General features: G+C 45.5%; 1 protein-coding gene and 1 pseudogene across 1 annotated transcript in view; both read left to right on the top strand.

The window, feature by feature from the left end:
* TMEM163 (transmembrane protein 163) overlaps window positions 1–19,422 on the top strand; it is a 174,997-nt gene that overhangs the window by 97,817 nt on the left and 57,758 nt on the right. The gene's annotated exons all lie outside the window — the stretch shown is intronic.
* LOC130290069 (U2 spliceosomal RNA) lies at window positions 7,641–7,811 on the top strand (annotated as a pseudogene).

Raw genomic sequence — 19,422 nt, 5'->3', positions numbered from 1 at the left:
TTTTCTTATTTAAAGTGTGTTTCTTGGCATCAGGCGAAAGTGATTTGACCTATAATCACAACTGAGGTGTTTTATGAAGATTTGACGTCTTTAGGCCTTGTTCACATGTAACATTTATGCTGAATTTTGGCATTTTAACTGTAATTTTAAACAATCGCTGTAAAAAGGACTAATTTATACCAAGATTTGAACAACTGGTAAAATAGCACCTTTTTCGGTGATTTTCTGTGTGGCAAAACAAAAAGACTGCTGCAAGAAACACGAAGTGTGAACACAGCCTCAGGAGATGAATATAACTACTATACCTCCTGATCCCATAGAGATAACAGCAGTATACAGATAGAGCTGTGAGGGAGGTGTATAACTACTATACATCCTGATCTCCTAGAGATTGCAGAAACAGTAGCAGTATATGGATAGAGCTGTGAGGGAGGTGTTTAATGGGGTACTCATTGGAAAAAAAAAATTTTAAACAACTGGTTCCAGAAAGTTAAACAGATTTGTAAATTACTCCTATAAAAAAAATCATCATCCTTCCAGTACTTATTAGCTGCTGTATACTACAGAGGAAGTTGAGTTATTCTTTTCTGTCTGACCACAGTGCTCTCTGCTGACACCTCTGTTCATGTCAGGAACTGTCCAGAGCAGGCGCAAATCCCCATAGCAAACCTCTCCTGCTCTGGACAGTTCCTGACATGTACAGAGGTGGCAGCATAGAGCACTGTGGTCAGACAGAAAGGAACAACTCAACTACCTCTGTAGCATACAGCAGCTGATAAGTACTGGAAGGATGAAGATTTTTGAATAGAAGTAATTTACAAATCTGTATAACTTTCTGGAGCCAGTTGATATGAAAACATTTTTTTCCGCCGGAGTACCCCTTTAACTATTATACATCCTGATCCCATAGAGATATCAGCAGCAGTATACAGATGGCGCTGGGAGGGTAGGGGTATGACTACTATATATCCTTATCCCAAAGAGATAGCAGCAGCAGTATACAGATAGAACTAGTGGGGTGGGAAGGGATCTCAGAGTTAGCAGAAGAGATTTGATAGGTGATGAGGTAAAAACCCGGAGTGCCTCTTTAAAGGGGTTATCCAGGAAAAAACTTTTTTTTTTTTTTTTTACATCAACTGGCTCCAGAAAGTTAAACAGATTTGTGATTTACTTCTATTAAAAAAATCTTAATCCTTTCAATAATTATCAGCTGCTGAAGTTGAGTTGTTGTTTTCTGTCTGGCAACAGTGCTCTCTGCTGACACCTCTGCTTGTCTCAGGAACTGCACAGTAGAAGAGATTTGCTATGTAGAGTAGAAGAGATTTGCTATGGGGATTTGCTTCTAAACTGGGCGGTTCCCGAGACAGGTGTCATCAGAGAGCACTTGGACAGAAAAGAACAACTCAACTTCAGCAGCTCATAAGTACTGTAAGGATTAAGATTTTTAAATAGAAGTAATTTACAAATCTGTTTAACTTTCTGGAGCCAGTTGATATATATATATATATATATATATATATATATATATATATATATATAAAGTTTTTTCCTGGATAACCCCTTTAACTATAGAAGCAGGGAGGGGCCTGTGGTAGAAAAACTTCAATAAATGGTCAGTTATCGGGGGCATAATTATTTATATATGAAATCTTCAAAGCAGCCATGGCAGTAATGTTCCAAGTATTATTTTTGGAGATTTCCAATGGACAGATTTGATATCAGTCTGAACAGAATTTCTTATTATTGTACAAGATAAAATAAGCAAAAAGAAAGAAAATAACTAAGATCATTACTAAGTGGAAGAAATATTCTTGGATTTTGGAGCGGTGTAATCTCCAAGGTAATTGACTGATCACCACAAATCAGACAGACAGGACTTTCTCGGGGCTCAGCTTGTTTTCCCCTCAGAGGGAGAGTCCGTACACCGCACACAATCTGTTCACCCAATCTGTCTTCTCCTCCGTCTATAGAAGTGCAGATATGTGGAAAACCACTGCAAAATAACACCGAGACGCTGCATTCTACCGTACCTGTGTACTGCTTCAATGTCCATATAAACGTTAGGACTCATTTATTGGGGGCCATCATGATGCACTCATGGGGGGGGGGGGGACATCAGTCTAAGGACACAGATAGGGATGAGTGAATCAAATCTGATGAATCCGAATTCGTTATGAATTTCAGGAAAAATTTGCTTAGCAACAAATCCAAATATTGCCACGATTGGATAGCACAAATCGCTTCATTAAACTCCATTTAGTGTGATCCAGACGCCAGGGCATCAATGGGGCAAGGAACGCTGGGAAGTCGGGAACACGGGTAGGTGGAATGACCCTGAATCACATGCAGGATGCAGCCTATCAGCAGACAGCCACCCCTGTGATGTCACAGCCCTATATAATCGGCAGCCATCTTGCGGCCAGTCACTTCAGCGTTCTATTACAGAGAGAGAGGGACAGAGAGCAGTGTGTTGCACAGAAAAGCATTTTTACAGCAGCGATTCACCTCAAGCCCAAATCCAGCCTAGAAGCACTGATAGGGAAGGCAGAGAGATTGAGAGAGAAAGTGCAATTTTGGGTGTATTACATCAGCGATTCACCTCAAGCCCAAATCTAGCCTAGAAGTACTGATAGGGGAGGGAGAGAGATTGTGAGAGAGAGAGTAATTTTGGGTGTAGTACATAGCGACTGTGTGCTGCAGCACTGGTGTGTACAACAACTGAAAAGCTCATAATAACCAGCCAGTTAGGGTGAGCAGAGCACTAAAAGCCATAATCACCTGCTATTAGTGCCTAATACAGGTTGCGTAGCTGACCGGATTGTCCTCTATTAAGTGTAACCTATGCGTACATAGGTGGTGTACCGTTTTGTTCCTGTTGAAGTCTTAAAGGCCTAGTTACTGGGAAAGGCCAGCCAAAAGTACACATCTACTGCTGTTCTAGACAAATACTGTTCTAAGCGTAGTGGAGCGTATTGTACTCCGTTTATAAGTTCATACCACGTACGTACATCTATGTGGTGTACCATTTTCTTCCTGTTATAGTCCTAAGGGCCTAGTTACTGTGAAAGGCCAGCCAAAAGTACACACCTGCTGCTGTTCTAAACAAATACTGTTTTAAGCGTAGTGGAGCGTATTGTACTCCCCTCATAAGTGCATACCACGTCCGTGCATCTACGTGGTGTACCATTTTGTTCCTGTTATAGTCTTAAGGGCCTAGTTACTGTGAAAGGCCAGCCAAAAGTACACACCTGCTGCTGTTCTAGACAAATACTGTTTTAAGCATAGTGAAGCGTATTGTACTCCCCTCATAAGTGCATTCCACGTACATACATCTGAGGGGTGTACCATTTTGTTCCTGTTATAGTCCTAAGGGCCTAATTATTGTGAAAGGCCAGCCAAAAGTACACACCTGCTGCTGTTCTAGACAAATACTGTTTTAAGCATAGTGGAGCGTATTGTACTCCCCTCATAAGTGCATACCACGTACGTACATCTATGGGGGGTACCATTTTGTTCCTGTTATAGTCCTAAGGGCCTAATTATTGTGAAAGGCCAACCAAAAGTACACACCTGCTGGCGTTGTAGACAAATACTGTTTTAAGTGTAGTGAAGCGTATTGTACTCCCCTCATGTACGCACTAAGTATGTCAGGCAGAGAAGGGCCAGGACGTGCACAGAGGAGTGGCAGAGGCCTAAATTCATCAGGTGCAGGCAGAGGTCGCAGCAGACTAGGGGCGAGTGGCAGCAGGAGTCACAGCGAGAGGTATCCTGGTATCATCTAGCAGTTGTGTCTCAACATCAATCATCAATTGGTTAACACGGTCATCCACTTCATCACAAGTGACATCTGACACTCCCAGTCAACAGTTGATGGGTTCCTCAGACACAACCATCAGTTGACATGGCCTGGGAGCAGTCCCTGTCCTCCAATTGCCTCTGTCCTATGCTGTTCCCTCCCCATAGAAGTATCCTATGCTGTGGGTTCCGCTCCACTTTTTAGTCAGGATGATCTACTAGAGGACAGTCAGCAGCTACTGCCCAGCCAAGAAGTGGAGGAGACATCCCCCGCTTCCTTCGATAGGCGGGCAAGTAGTGATGAGTAGAGTGGCGTGGTAGGTGGTGTTGGGAACATTAAGGCTCCTGAAGCACACACTGTTGAGGAACCTGAGGAGGACATCAGTGACGTGCAGGCACTTGTTGATGATGATGAAGCCGATTGCAAGTGGGAGCCGGGTGCAGAAGGGGCTTCATCATCTTCAGGAGAAAAGGGTGGCAAGTTGCCTGCGAGGCAGCAGTTAAACCAGCAAGGTGGTAGCATGGTTGTGAGCCAGCATGGTAGCAGCAGTGGGAAGTCTGGAGCCAAACATGCCCGGGGTATACCACCTGTTTCATGGCAGCCTACCTGCCCGGGAGCTAGTGGAACAGAGGTCCCTGGAGTCGGCGGCAGTAGCAGTCAGTCAGTGCAGACTGTTGGGGGGGGGGGATCAGCTACTCTGCGGTGTGGCAGTTCTTCATCAAGTATCAGGAGGATGTTAACATAGCCACATGCAATTTAAAAAAATATGTTTCATCTTTTCAATTGTGAGGCCCTTTGGTCTGGTCAGGCTGCCGCCACCTCCAGACTGTGTCATTCTGTCACCATATGGTCTCCTCTTGCTGCTGCCACCTCCAGTCTTGGTCATCCTGCCACATTTTGGTCTCCTCATGCTGGCACATTACATTTTATGTTAATCTATTTAAAATCTTCAATTAAAATGTTAAAATATATCTTTAATCTTTTCAATTGTGAATCCCTATGGTTTCGTCAGGCTGTTGCCACCTCTAGGCTGGGTCATTCTGCCACTATATGGTCTCCTCTTGCTCTCGACAATTCCAGGCTGTGTGATTCTGCCACATTATGGTCTCCTCATGCTGCTGCCACCTCCAGGCTGTGTCATTGTGTCACCATATGGTCTTCTCATGCTATTGGAACCTTACATTAAACTTTAAAATTTTAATCTATCTAAAATCTTCAATTTACATTTTACTAAATATTTTTTCTATTGTGAGGCCCTATGGTCTTGTCGGGCTGCTGCCACCTCTAGGCTCTGTCATTGTGCTGCCTTGTGACTTCTTGTTATATTGGGTTTTGTGGTCAAATAGTATTAGTTCAAAGTTAACGCTTCGAGCACCCGGGACATTAAACTTGTGAATCTAATCAAAATCTTAAATTTAAAAAAATCAATGTAATCTTTTCAAGACTGAGGCCTTATGGTCGTCGACGTCATATATTACCTGTGGAATTACCACAAGAATCCGATTAAACAGGTTGGAGCGGTAAGAATGAACCATAACTTATTAAATTAAGCATTCACACTTTCACGCCGAGAGGCAGGGGCTGGAACAGGTGGTAGCTCGCCTGGCGGTAGACCACCAGCTTGATTTTAAGATACAAGTACAAACTTTTTCACCCCAGCCACTTCTAGCTTTATGCGCTCACTTATCCAATGGCACAGAAGCTGAATGTGTTCCTGTCCAAGTTGCTTGTACTGCAGTCCCTCCCTTTTATGGTGGACACTCAGAGCTTGGGGATTAGCTGAAAGGCAGAGGCTTTGACAGGTGGTAGCTCGATTTTAAGATACAAGTACAAGCTTTTTCACTACAGAAAATTATACACTGCAGAAATTATACACTATTGGAGCTGGAATTACTGTCTGCTAGCACCAGACTTGCCCTCCAATAGGTCCTCAATAGAGATGAGCAAATCAAACTGGCCGAATCAAATTTTTTAAAAATTCACTCCTCTCTAGTCGTCGTCATATATTGCCTCTGGAATTACCACAAGACTCCAATGAAGCAGGTTGGAGCAATAACACTGAACCATAACTGATTGAATTAAACATTTTCAGTTCCACACAGAGTAAGACAGTTGGGGGGGGGGGCTGCTGAGAGGCAGGGGCTGGAACAGACGGTAGCTCGCCTTGCGGTGGACCGCCAGCTCGATGCTCACTAGAATGGGTCCTCAAAAAGGGATTATAAAAAATTTTGATAAATTCAAATAAAATTAAATTTTAATTACATACAATATCTCTTTAATCTCTTCAATTGTGACGCCCTATGGTCTCCCAACCCTGCTGCCACATCCAGACGCTCTGTGGCAGGGATTCTAACAGTGATGCCTGTAATCTGCATGTTATACTGAATAACAGTATTATTTCACTAAATGAGCACACTCTCTATGCGTGTTATGACAAGGCAAAATGTTCTACACCCCTATTGAGCCTCTCTGTAGGCCAGAAATGGCCATTTTAATAGAGATTTGCCGCGAATAAATTCGGACTGAAACAATTTTTGGGGGGAAATTCGGTGAATCGGCCGAATCGAATTTTTCAAAATTTGCTCATAGTTGAATATTATGGTGAAAAAGTGTCAACACAGGCCAACACCACACAGTGCCTGCACAATGAGGCCCATGTCCTGAAGTACTTTGCTCCTCACTGGAGTTAGGTTAGTATTGAAGTATTGGGGTTAGGTTAGTATTGAAAGTGCCATATCAATGCTTAGAGCCAGTAAGGGTGTGCTGTTAATGTGAACAGTGCACTAAAGGGGCACATTTTCGGTGAGTGGAGCACTATTTCTTTGAGGAGCACTAAGGAGCGCTATTACTGTTAGGAGGGCACTAACTAGCCATTGTTACTATATGTAGACACAAGGGAGGGCACTATTAATGTGGCTGGAAGATGTCTTCATGGTGGTCTGGACTGGAAAGTAAAGACTATGAAAAGTGGATGACTACAATATTTGGGTAAATCCTAAATGCCACCACCAGGGGAAGTTTAGGAGGGTACAGGGTGTATGACAATAATCTTCACAAAATATTAAGGAATGTGAAAAAAAGCATAAAGATGTAATGAGTAGATCTCTCCTTTGGAGGACGTTTAGGACTGATGCACCATCTAATTGGAGTGCAAGCCTGAAACTAGTGCAGTGTTACTATATTTCTGAAAATAGCCCAAGTGTTTTGAAAAATAGGGAGCATGATCACCAATTTTGACTGAATTATTTTGGGGCCCTGCGCCCATCTGTACAGTCAGCCTCATCTCTCTACACATGTAAACAGAGAATGCACACGTTCTATTTGAGGTCTTCATTACAATATTGAGTAAACATTTGGCATCTGGGGTGACGCTTCATTTGCATGTTTTAAGATTAATTCGTTTACAGCTCATACGACTTCAGGAGTCATGTCTAGAGCGCCGGCTCGATTCCTTATTCCTGCACCTTGTTGTGACAGATCCTGAAAGTGAGACAGGTCCTTGTGTCGTGCGGCGCCATAATTACATATGTATAGAATAATTTATGACACATCCCATCGGATGCACCGGGACAGATCTGCACTTATAGCACCTTCAGAATGTAAATGCCACGAGCCGCACCGGGTATACATCATGTTACAATGGAGAGGACAAAAAGGAACTTATAGTGAGCCATATGTGGGGAAATATGTTCTTTAGGTTATGTTGTCTCCACATGTAGCTGAGGAACACATTTTGCATTATCTGTCTTAGAATATGCAGCTACAATGGCTCGAATAGGTTGTCTAAGAACCAACCAAGTGGCATCAAGGTGACTGCTATGTGCTTAGGTTATAGGGTAATGTGAGCGCTTCTCGGCCTTTTGGCTAAGATCAAGTGTAGTATCTGTTCTTATCAGTGGTTTAGTCTCTGGCCATTGATGTAGGATGGATGCTGCATGGAGGGGGCAGGTGTACCGGGGCGTTCCGGGGCTGGTTCTGAGGAATCAGCTCGACGGCTGCCCTGATGTAACCTGTTTCCTCCGGGTCTCACCATGAGGTAGAGGGGGTGTAGAGCCGAGGTACTTCTGTGGCTCGGGGAGTGGTGACCCTGAGGTGCCGAAACTCACTGGGTGTTATAACTCACTGAGTGAAAGCACTGCACCATTACTCTTCACCTTTGGCACTCACCCTTGGTATCTCAGCCTCCTGGCTAGGATCAGGGCAATTTTAATAGATCCGGCCGGATGACCGGGCAGTATATCTGCACTCGTCCACTTATTTATTATTTTTTTGTTTGTCACTGTGCCAAGTTTGTGTCTTTATTTGTACACAGGATTGTCAGGATGCGGTAGCCCTTTTGGGTGTCCCTCCTGGTGGTCTAGGGGAGGTGTGTGTGGCCATTAGGTTCCTCACCTCCCTGCAACCCCTGGGCATCTTGGCTTTGGTCAAGATGCCACCAGTATACGGCTCCTCGGCTGATACCCTGGCTAATGCCTAGGTTGAAGCCAGGAGCATTTTCGGGCTCTTAGAAGCTTCGGCAAAAAGCGGCATCGAACCTGTATCCTTGCAGGCGCCTTTTGGCCTGAAGGTGAAGGGTAGGTTTGTTGGGGGGCCTCTCTCCTGTCGGAGAAGGGCTTAGTGATAGACCGCATCCTTTGGGCACGTTTTTTTAGTGTGACACGTTTGCACTTTTTCTTGCCCTTTGGGTGATAGAGAGCACTTGCCTCGGCTCTTAAAAAAAAAAATAGGTTAATGTGAACATTTGCACATAGAGGGATCACTGATAGAATTTTAAACAGCCTTTTCACTTTTTTTTCTCTACTCTGCCTCTAGATGGAGGGGTAGATTGGTCACAGGTGCTTAAATCTTAGTTTGGGACTCAGTTCTGAGCATGCTCTGTCTGTGTTCCTTTGGAAGAGAGGCAGCTGAAAGAGAGTTGAAAAACAGGAGAAATCTGCTGTGTGGAGTGAATTTGGGGAGTTGGAGTGACTTGTGTGAGTACTTACATTTGCACATAGAGGGATCACTGATAGAATTTTAAACAGCCTTTTCACTTTTTTTCTCTACTCTGCCTCTAGGGGGAGGGGTAGATTGGTCACTGGTGCGTAAATCTTAGTTTTGGACTCAGTTCTGAGCGTGCTCTGTCTGAATGTTGCTATGGAAGAGAGGCAGCTGAAAGAGAGTTGAAAAACAGGAATTTGAAAGCAGGAGTTTGAAATCGCTGAGAGTGTTACTTTTCTTACACTGTAGGGACTTTAAACTCACAAGGTCTACTGAGAATTTAATTGTAATATTTACTGTCTGTTTTTGGCTGTTAATCTGTTAAATCCCCATAACTAGATGGCCTCCATGTTGGAAAATGTAGTCCAGTTTACATCTTGCGTGATGTATGCAATCCTTAAACAGCATTTTGAGGGTGCATACTGCTGCGTGAGTTGTGTGTGAGTTGTTCATTTGGAAACCCAGATCCTGGACCTAGAGGAGCAACTGGCAACACTGAGATGCATTGACAACTTGGAGAGGAGTCTCCTGCACACTGAGCAAGTACTCTCTTGGGTAGAGGTGGGAGAGCATAGTGGGACGGAGGTGCAGGACAGTCAGGCAGCTAGTTGGGTTACAGTTAGAAAATGGGGTAGAGGGAAAAGTGTCAGGGAGGCTAGTTCTGAACTGGCACACCCCAACAAGTTTGCCTGGTTAACAGATGAGGAGGATGCCATTTCAGAGCTTTAAGTACTGCAGTAAGATACTGCTTCTGACCACCAGGGGGAAGGCTGCTCCAGTAAGGAGGGAAGGAGGAGTGCAGGGCAGGCCAGACAGGTACTGGTAGTGGGGGACTCAAATGATATTTAACTATATTAATAGCAAATAGGTCAAAAATGAAAGTATTGGCACTTTAAAAAATGATGAGGAAGAAATTATAGACGGGGATTAGTAAAAAGCAAATACATTAAACAAATTCTTCTCCACTGTATTCACTGAGGACAATGAAATGCCAGGTGAACTACAGCGAGATAAGGTAAACTCCCCAGTACAGGTCACCTGTCTAACCCAGGAAGAAGTACAGGTCACCTGTCTGACCCAGGAAGAAGTACAATGCCGCCTACAAAAAATCAAAATAGACAAATCTGCAGGTCCAGATGGCATTCACCCCCATGTTCTAAAGGAATTAATGTTTTCTGTCTAACTGCTCAATGATGATGTCACATCCCGGGAGCTGTGCAGTTCCTATGGGGATATTCTCCCATCATGCACAGCTCCCGGGACGTCACATCATCATTGAGCAGTTAGACAGAAAACTTCAGAAGCTAATAACTATTGGAAGGATTAAGATTTTTTAATAGAAGTAATTTACAAATCTGTAGAAAGAAAAAGGTACCAAAAAGCCTCTAAACTAATAACATAAATGGTACATGATGGTTAAATTACAGAAAAATAAAGTCGGACTGTGCTTCACTTTAAATGATGAAAAATAATTTATTATAAAATAATTATATATAAATAAAACATTAATCTAAATCATAAATCCAAAACATAAATTAATACCTCCTTACACAGGGCCCTTGTGGGGAGGTAATATGAGATAATATACAACAGTAAAATGATTAAAATCCACTTATATAGTGAAATCTTCCGCTAATCCAGCATTGTATAAACCGGCATAGTTCACTTTTTATAAAGTGCACTCCGTAATCATATATATTGTAGAATTTAAAGATAACCAGATAGCTCATGTAGTTGTTTAGTGACCAACTCCCATAGATGGAAGGAAGTTCTTGGTGTAATCGTATGGCTGGACGTCCAAGAGGCAGATGGCATATGCTGTGGAGGCTGTGTCCAGCGCTGGCATGCGCTTGCGGTCGCCGGCGTGGGCCCGGTTGCCACAGGCCTAGGAGAAGTTGCCGGTCACGGAGGTAGATGGATTACTCCGGAGATGGAAGCAAGCTCGGAGGCAGATGGATCTACTCCTGGGACAAAGCAAAGCCTCAGGGGACAAAGCAAAGCCTCGTGGAAGGCCTCTCGGACGTCCAGCCATACGATTACACCAAGAACTTCCTTCCATCTATGGGAGTTGGTAACTATACAACTACATGAGCTATCTTTTAAAAATATTGAAATTCTACAATATATATGATTATGGAGTGTACTTTATAAAAAGTGAACTATGCCGGTTTATACAATGCTGGATTAGCGGAAGATTTCACTATATAAGCGGATTTTAATCATTTTACTGTTGTATATTATCTCATATTACCTCCCCACAAGGGCCCTGTGTAAGGAGGTATTATTTATGTTTTGGATTTATAATTAATATTAATGTATTATTTATATATCATTATTTTATAATAAATTATTTTTCATCATTTAAAGTGAAGCACAGTCCGACTTTATTTTTCTGTAATTTAACCATCATGTGCCATTTATGGTATTAGTCTAGAGGCTTTTTGGTACCTTTTTCTTTCTACAAATTATTCTATATTTGTACTTTTTTGGTGTAAGTACATTCCATATAGCCTCGACTAATTTATTTTGTGAGCTGTACATACCCCAATTTTTCTATTTTAATTTACAAATCTGTTTAACTTTCCGGAGCCAGTTGATATATAAAAAAAGTTTTTGCCTGGAATACCCCTTTAAGTAATGTAATAGACAGACCCCCTATTTTTAATATTCAAGGACTCTATAGTGACAGGGAAGGATCCCCAGGACTGACGCATAGCAAATGTGGTGCCAATATTTAAATAGGGGTCAAAAGATGTTAGAATTACAGACCTGTTAGTTTAACCTTCGTTGTATGTAAATTGTTTGAGGGTTTTATGGGAGATGCTATTTTTGGAGTAACTTGATAAAAATAAATGTATGACTCCATATCTGCATGAGGGATCGGTCCTGTCAAACTAACCTGATTAGCTTTTATGAGGAGGTGAGCTCCAGACTGTACCAAGGGCAATCGCTGGATGTCGTATATCTGGATTTTTCCAAAGCATTTGATACGGTGCCACATAAAAGGTTGTGCATAAAATGAGAAGGATCGGGCTGGGGGAGAATGTGTGTAAGTGGGTAAGTAACTGGCTCAGTGATAGGAAACAGAGGATGGTTATTAATGGTACTTATTCTGATTGGGTTACTGTTACTAGTGGGGACCACAGGGGTCAGTCTTGGGTCCTATTCTATTTAATATATTAATTAATGACCTTGTATAGGGGTTGAATAGTAAAGTAGCAATCTTTGCAGATGATACTAAACTCTGTAAAGCGGTAAACACGATAGAGGACAGGGCACTGTTACAAATGGATCTGGATAGGTTGGAGGTTTGGGCTGAGAAGTGGCAGATGTGGTTCAACACTGATAAATGTAAGGTTGTGCACATGGAGAAGAAAAATCCGGGCTGGGTTTATGCATTAAATGGGAGAACACTTGGGACGACTGACGTGGAAAAGGACTTCGGAGTCTAAGTTAATAGTTAAAATGACCAGTGTCGGGCAGCTGCTGCCAAGGCAAATAAAATCATGGGGTGCATCAATAGGAGCATAGATGCCCACGACAAGGAAATAATTCTACCGCTGTACAAATCACTAGTCAGACCACACACAGAATACTGTGTACAGTACTGGTCAGAACACACATGGAATACTGTGTACAGTACTGGTCACCAGTGTACAAGAAAGATATAGTGGAGCTGGAGAGGGTTCAAAGGCGGGCAACCAGGGTAATACGGGTAATAGGAGGACTACAGTACCCAGAAAGATTATCAGAATTAGGGTTATTTAGTTTAGAAAAAATAAGGCTTAGGGGCGACCTAATAACTATGTATAAATATATCAGGGGACCGTACAGAGATCTCTCCCATGATCTATTTATACCCAGGACTGTATCTATAACAAGGGGGCATCCTCTACATCTAGAGGAAAGAAGGTTTCTACACCAGCACAGACAGGGGTTCTTTACTGTAAGAGCAGTGAGACTGTGGAATTCTCTACCAGAGGAGGTGGTCATGGTGAACTCTGTAAAAGAGTTCAAAAGGGGTCTGGATGCATTTTTGGAGAAAAATAACATTACTGGTTATGTATACTAGATTTATAGGGACAGAACGTTGATCCAGGGATTTATTTTTTTTGCCTTCCTCTGGATCAACTCAGTAGGGACTTATTAGGAATATAAGTTGATCTTGATGGACTCTGGTCTTTTTCAACCTTATGAACTATGTTACTATGCTCCTATGTAGGAGGTCACTGTCTAACGCGGGGCAGTATGTTGCCTATTGAATGAAGTAGACACATGTAGTTAATGATGTGGCCACATATAACACTGCTTCCTTGTTGCCATATAAATGAGGTGGCCACAGATAGTACTGCTCCCTTGTCTTTGTCTGTACATGATTTGGGCACAGATAAAGCTGCGTACTTATCTCTGCCTATTAATGATGTAGGCACAGATAGAACTGCTTCCTTGTCTCTGCCTGTAATTGATGCAAGCATAGATAGCAATGCCTCCCTGATTATCCTGCAATTGGTCTAGGAGGGACTGCATAGTGGAGGAGTTCCCCTTTGTAGTACATGTTGTGGTAACAATTTCTTTTTCATTATGTTTCTTGAAGAGATGCACATATGCTTGGCACTCACATAACAGCAAACAGTCTACTGTATAGTGAACTCGGTCCATAAGAATGAATACTCAGGGCGCTTTAACCGTTGCTGCTTCAGTGTACTTTTATTGAAGATCCAAATCCAATATCAATGATGCGAGACAGACATAAGCTTTAGCAGGGGTGTTTCTCCAGGCACAGTGCTCTCTGCTGCCACCTCTGTCCATGTCGGGAACAGTCCAGAGCAGGAGAGGTTTGCTGTGGGGATTTACTTCTGCTCTGGACAGTTCCTGACAGGGACAGAGGTGTCAGCAGAGAGCACTGTGGTCAGACTAGAAAGAACTACACAACTTCCTGTGGAGCATACAGCAGCTGATAAATACTGGAACGGTTAATATTTTTAATTAGAAGTAATTTACAAATCTGTTTAACTTTCTGGAACCACCTTATATGAAAAAATTGTTTTACATCGGAGTACCGGAGTATTAAAGCATTACCGTCACTTAAATTGATTAGATCATTTGGGGGTCCCAGACCCAGACCAGGAGACCCTCTCCGATCATTAGCTTAGCGAAGCACATGATAGCTCACTTCACTCCCGGGCTCGATGCTCCATACAGGGGACCGGCACCATACACAATATTGGAAACCATGTCTAATGTGTTTAAAAGTTAATATATTCTTTGGCACTGTGAAATGTTCCTTGAAAGTGATGTGTAAGATACTGGAAGCCATACATTATGTGTCTCATTCTGTAGTAGTTCTCTATATAATTCTCGTTAGAACAGAACGGTCCCCTCCAGGCAGAACACAATTACTGTACAATCAATGCAGATTCTATGCAGCACCAATAAACTGCATTGGAAATTGCAGGATTAACAAAATCCATAACAATTCATGAATAATTTACAGCAATTGTTATTTCCATGCAATGTGCCCCTCCCCCCTCCTTGTATGCAGTATGTGATGTATACATTGTATTATTATACCAGCAGAACTATTATTTACCATTATTTATATAGCTCTACATGTCCCGCTGAACTTGAGTTGAGATATAGTCATGCATATCTTTCCCTGCACCCTGCAGAGTGCTTCATCTAGTTTCCCTAACCGCATGCACATTAAGGAGAAGGTTCACTTATATATCTGCCTATAGCTCGTCCAGGACTCTCAGAAATGAAACAAAGAGCAGCTGACAATATTATAGGAAAAACAAACAAACAAACAACTAAGACTTATCTATTAATATCCCTGTGACAACAATACCAGTGACCGCCACTAGAGAAGTGTGGTGCTGTTTCAAGAGAAAAAAAAGCAGACGCTGCCCCCTATATCTCTATAGTACACCCTCAGAAGAGAGGATCCTGCTCCTCTGTATCTCTATAGTACACCCTCAGAAGAGAGGATCCTGCTCCCCTATATCTCTATAGTACACCCTCAGAAGAGAGGATCCTGCTCCCCTATATCTCTATAGTACACCCTCAGAAGAGAGGATCCTGCTCCTCTATATCTCTATAGTACACCCTCAGAAGAGAGGATCCTGCTCCTCTATATCTCTATAGTACACCCTCAGAAGAGAGGATCCTGCTCCTCTATATCTCTATATTACACCCTCAGAAGAGAGGATCCTGCTCCTCTATATCTCTATAGTACACCCTCAGAAGAGAGGATCCTGCTCCGCTATATCTCTATAGTACACCCCCAGAAGAGAGGATCCTGCTCCTCTATATCTCTATAGTACACCCCCAGAAGAGAGGATCCTGCTCCTTTATATCTCTATAGTACACCCACGGAAGAGAGGATCCTGCTCCTCTATATCTCTATAGTACACCCTCAGAAGAGAGGATCCTGATCCTCTGTATCTCTATAGTACACCCTCAGAAGAGAGATCCTGCTCCCCTATATCTCTATAGTACACCCTCAGAAGAGAGGATCCTGCTCCCCTATATCTCTATAGTACACCCTCAGAAGAGAGGATCCTGCTCCTCTATATCTCTATAGTACACCCTCAGAAGAGAGGATCCTGCTCCTCTATATCTCTATAGTACACCCTCAGAAGAGAGGATCCTGCTCCTCTATATCTCTATATTACACCCTCAGAAGAGAGGATCCTGCTCCTCTATATCTCTATAGTACACCCTCAGAAGAGAGGATCCTGCTCCGCTATATCTCTATAGTACACCCCCAGAAGAGAGGATCCTGCTCCTCTATATCTCTATAGTACACCCCCAGAAGAGAGGATCCTGCTCCTTTATATCTCTATAGTACACCCACAGAAGAGAGGATCCTGCTCCTCTATATCTCTATAGTACACCCTCAGAAGAGAGGATCCTGCTCCACTATATCTCTATAGTACACCCCCAGAAGAGAGGATCCTGCTCCTCTATATCTCTATAGTACACCCCCAGAAGAGAGGATCCTGCTCCCCTATATCTCTATAGTACACCCTCAGAAGAGAGGATCCTGCTCCTCTATATCTCTATAGTACACCCTCAGAAGAGAGGATCCTGCTCCTCTATATCTCTATAGTACACCCTCAGAAGAGAGGATCCTGCCCCTCTATATCTCTATAGTACACCCTCAGAAGAGAGGATCCTGCTCCTCTATATCTCAATAGTACAACTCAGAAGAGAGGATCCTGCTCCTCTATATCTCTATAGTACACCCTCAGAAGATAGGATCCTGCTCCTCTGTATCTCTATAGTACACCCTCAGAAGAGAGGATCCTGATCCTCTATATCTCCATATTACACCCTCAGAAGAGAGGATCCTGCTCCTCTATATCTCTTTAGTACAGCCTCAGAAGAGAGGATCCTGCTCCCCTATATCTCTATAGTACACCCTCAGAAGAGAGGATCCTTGTTACGCCTAGCGCTCCGGGTCCCCGCTCCTCCCCGGAGCGCTCACGGCGTCTTTCTCCCTGCAGCGCCCCGGTCAGTCCCGCTGACCGGGAGCGCTGCACTGTCATGGCCGTTGGGGATGCGATTCGCACAGCGGGACGCGCCCGCTCGCGAATCGCATCCCAGGTCACTTACCCGTCCCGGTCCCCTGCTGTCATGTGCTGGCGCGCGCGGCTCCACTCTCTAGGGCGCGCGCGCGCCAGCTCTCTGAGACTTAAAGGGCCAGTGCACCAATGATTGGTGCCTGGCCCAATTAGCTTAATTGGCTTCCACCTGCTCCCTGCCTTTATCTGACCTCCTCCCATGCACTCCCTTGCCGGATCTTGTTGCCTTGTGCCAGTGAAAGCGTTTAGTGTGTCCAAAGCCTGTGTACCTGAACTTCTGCTACCCATCCTGACTACGAACCTTGCCGCCTGCCCCCGACCTTCTGCTACGTCTGACCTTGCCTCTGCCTAGTCCTTCTGTCCCACGCCTTCTCAGCAGTCAGCGAGGTAGAGCCGTTGCTAGTGGATACGACCTGGTTGCTACTGCCGCAGCAAGACCATCCCGCTTTGCGGCGGGCTCTGGTGAAAACCAGTAGCCTCTTAGAACCGGTCCACTAGCACGGTCCACGCCAATCCCTCGCTGACACAGAGGATCCACTACCTGGAAGCCGAATCGTGACAGTAGATCCGGCCATGGATCCCGCTGAGGTGCCGCTGCCAAGTCTCGCTGATCTTCCCACGGTGGTCGCTCAGCAATCGCAGCAGATTGCCCAACAAGGACAGCAGCTGTCGCAGTTGACCGCCATGTTACAGCAACTTCTGCCTCTGCTACAGCAGCAACCATCTCCTCCGCCAGCTCCTGCACCTCCTCCGCAGCGAGTGGCCGCTCCTAACCTCCGCTTGTCCCTGCCGGACAAATTTGATGGGGACTCTAAACTCTGCCGTGGATTTTTGTCTCAGTGTTCCCTGCATATGGAGATGTTGTCGGACTTGTTTCCTTCAGAACGGTCTAAGGTGGCGTTCGTAGTAAGCCTTCTTTCAGGAAAGGCCTTGTCTTGGGCCACACCGCTCTGGGACCGCAATGATCCTGCCACAGCCACAGTCCAGCCCTTCTTCGCTGAACTCCGGAGTGTCTTTGAGGAGCCAGCCCGAGCTTCTTCTGCCGAGACTGCCCTGTTGAACCTGGTCCAGGGTAATTCTTCCGTTGGCGAGTACGCCATACAATTCCGTACTTTTGCTTCTGAACTATCCTGGAATAATGAGGCTCTCTGCGCGACCTTTAAAAAAGGCCTATCCAGTCGCATCAAGGATGTGCTGGCCGCACGAGAGATTCCTGCCAACCTCCAAGAACTCATCCATTTGGCTACCCGCATTGACATGCGTTTTTCTGAGCGACACCAAGAGCTCCGCCAGGAAAAAGACTTAGATCTCTGGGCACCTCTCCCACAGCATCCTTTGCAGTCTTCACCTGGGCCTCCCGCCGAGGAGGCCATGCAAGTGGATCGGTCTCGCCTGACCCAGGAAGAGAGGAATCGCCGTAGAGAAGAAAATCTCTGTCTTTACTGTGCCAGTACCGAGCATTTCTTGGTGGATTGCCCTATCCGTCCTCCACGCCTGGGAAACGCACGCACGCACCCAGCTCACGTGGGTGTGGCGTCTCTTGGTTCCAAGTCTGCTCCTCCACGTCTCACGGTACCCGTGCGGATTTCTTCTTCAGCCAACTCCGCCCTCTCAGCCGTGGCCTGCTTGGACTCCGGTGCCTCTGGAAATTTTATTTTGGAGTCGTTTGTTAATAAATTCAGCATCCCGGTGACCCGTCTCGTCAAGCCGCTCTACATTTCCGCGGTCAACGGAGCCAGATTGGACTGCACCGTGCGTTACCGCACAGAGCCCCTCCTCATGTCTATTGGACCCCACCTTGAGAGGATTGAGTTCTTCATTCTCCCCAACTGTACCTCTGAGGTCCTCCTCGGTCTGCCTTGGCTCCGGCTTCATTCCCCCACCATTGATTGGACCACCGGGGAGATCAGGAACTGGGACTCTGCCTGCCACAGGAAGTGCCTCTCCCCCCCTCCCAGTCCCGTCAGGCAAGCCTCTGTGCCTCCCCATGGCCCCCGTCCTGGTGTCACACTGCCCCGTGCCAGGCCTCGCCCTCTGCCCTCCCTCCCCATCCCCACTCCTGCTGTACTGCCTGCCGTTGAGGAAACCCTCCATTCTTTCCCGGTGTCCTCATCCCAGGGGAGGCAGTTACCGGACAAAGAGAAGGGGAGACCTAAGGGGGGGGTACTGTTACGCCTAGCGCTCCGGGTCCCCGCTCCTCCCCGGAGCGCTCACGGCGTCTTTCTCCCTGCAGCGCCCCGGTCAGTCCCGCTGACCGGGAGCGCTGCACTGTCATGGCCGTTGGGGATGCGATTCGCACAGCGGGACGCGCCCGCTCGCGAATCGCATCCCAGGTCACTTACCCGTCCAGGTCCCCTGCTGTCATGTGCTGGCGCGCGCGGCTCCGCTCTCTAGGGCGCGCGCGCGCCAGCTCTCTGAGACTTAAAGGGCCAGTGCACCAATGATTGGTGCCTGGCCCAATTAGCTTAATTGGCTTCCACCTGCTCCCTGCCTTTATCTGACCTCCTCCCATGCACTCCCTTGCCGGATCTTGTTGCCTTGTGCCAGTGAAAGCATTTAGTGTGTCCAAAGCCTGTGTACCTGAACTTCTGCTACCCATCCTGACTACGAACCTTGCCGCCTGCCCCCGACCTTCTGCTACGTCTGACCTTGCCTCTGCCTAGTCCTTCTGTCCCACGCCTTCTCAGCAGTCAGCGAGGTAGAGCCGTTGCTAGTGGATACGACCTGGTTGCTACTGCCGCAGCAAGACCATCCCGCTTTGCGGCGGGCTCTGGTGAAAACCAGTAGCCTCTTAGAACCGGTCCACTAGCACGGTCCACGCCAATCCCTCGCTGACACAGAGGATCCACTACCTGGAAGCCGAATCGTGACAATCCTGCTCCCCTATATCTCTATAGTACACCCTCAGAAGAGAAGATCCTGCTCCTCTATATCTCTATAGTACACCCTCAGAAGAGAGGATCCTTGTTACGCCTAGCGCTCCGGGTCCCCGCTCCTCCCTGGAGCGCTCACGGCGTCTCTCTCCCCGCAGCGCCCCGGTCAGTCCCGCTGACCGGGAGC

This window comes from Hyla sarda, chromosome 8 (assembly GCF_029499605.1).
Source record: "Hyla sarda isolate aHylSar1 chromosome 8, aHylSar1.hap1, whole genome shotgun sequence".
NCBI classification, from domain to species: domain Eukaryota; kingdom Metazoa; phylum Chordata; class Amphibia; order Anura; family Hylidae; genus Hyla; species Hyla sarda.
This window is presented reverse-complemented; position numbering and strand designations above follow the sequence as displayed.